This window comes from Parus major, chromosome 4 (genome assembly GCF_001522545.3).
Source record: "Parus major isolate Abel chromosome 4, Parus_major1.1, whole genome shotgun sequence".
NCBI classification, from domain to species: Eukaryota; Metazoa; Chordata; class Aves; order Passeriformes; family Paridae; genus Parus; species Parus major.
Window position 1 is genome coordinate 66971409 of NC_031771.1, and position 1204 is coordinate 66972612.

At 43.9% G+C, this 1204-nt stretch overlaps 1 protein-coding gene across 1 annotated transcript in view; it reads left to right on the forward strand.

Moving 5' to 3' along the window:
* The window catches only part of LOC107202758 (exocyst complex component 6B), a 302495-nt gene that overhangs the window by 3070 nt on the left and 298221 nt on the right, over positions 1–1204 (forward strand). The window lies entirely within an intron of this gene.

Here is a 1204-nt window from a genome sequence, read left to right on the forward strand (position 1 = left end):
CCATCAGTTCTCTCCTCCCATTTCACATCACTCTGCAATGTGTTCTGGGTCAGTGAATTTAGGGATATCATTTTTTAAGGATGAGTTATTCCAAGGTTAAAGTTGTTTTTATCTCTTTTTATGAACCTCTCTGCAAACAGAAATTTTCTCTTTGACTCTTAAAGGCCACAAATCTTCAATTATTACTTCACTTTTTTCCATTCCAGCATCTCACAGGATCAAAACTGCTTCACCTTCTGCTTAAATTCACACTTTGAAATATTCCCTTCCCTCCCCAAATACTCTGTCATCAATGAACATTTGTTAATTAACATTAACATCAATTAAAGGAGCTGGGGCAGCATCCCTGGGTTCCCCTGGATGCTGCAGCCTCTGGATTTATCCTGGGAATTCCTGGGGTGAAATTCCCTGGGTGGGACAGACCAAGGAGAGCCTGGAATTTTCCTTTCCTCACTCCAGGACTCAGAGGTGTTTCCTGAGGAATTCCATCTCCAATCCCATTTTTCCTGAATTCCCAGCTGGAATTACACCCTGGGCTTTGGGAATTCCATCTCCAATTCCATCCCTTTATTCCTGAATTCCCAGTTGGAATTACACCCTGAGCTTTGGGAATTCCATCTCCAATCCCTTTATTCCTGAATTTCCAGCTAAAATTACACCCTGAGCTCTGGGAATCCCATCCCATTTTTCCAGAATTCCCAGCCAGAATTACACCCTGGGCTTTGGGAATTCCATCCTTTTATCCCAGAATTCCCAGCTGGAATTACACCCTGGGCTCTGGGAATCCCATCCCATTTTTCCAGAATTCCCAGTTGGAATTACACCCTGAGCTTTGGGAATTCCATCTCCAATCCCATCCCTTTATTCCAGAACTTCAATCCCATCCCATTTTTCCAGAATTCCCAGCCAGAATTACACCCTGAGCTTTGGGAATTCCATCCTTTTATTCCAGAATTCCCAGTTGGAATTTCACCCTGAGCTCTGGGAATTCCATCCTTTTATTCCAGAATTCCCAGCTGGAATTACACCTGAGCTCTGGGAATCCCATCTCCATTCCCATCCCTTTATTCCAGAACTCCCAGTTGGAATTACACCCCAAGCTTTGGGAATTCCATCCCATTTTTCCAGAACTTCCTGCTAAAATTACACCCCGAGCTTTGGGAATCCCATCTCCATTCCCATCCCTTTATTCCAGAACTCCCAG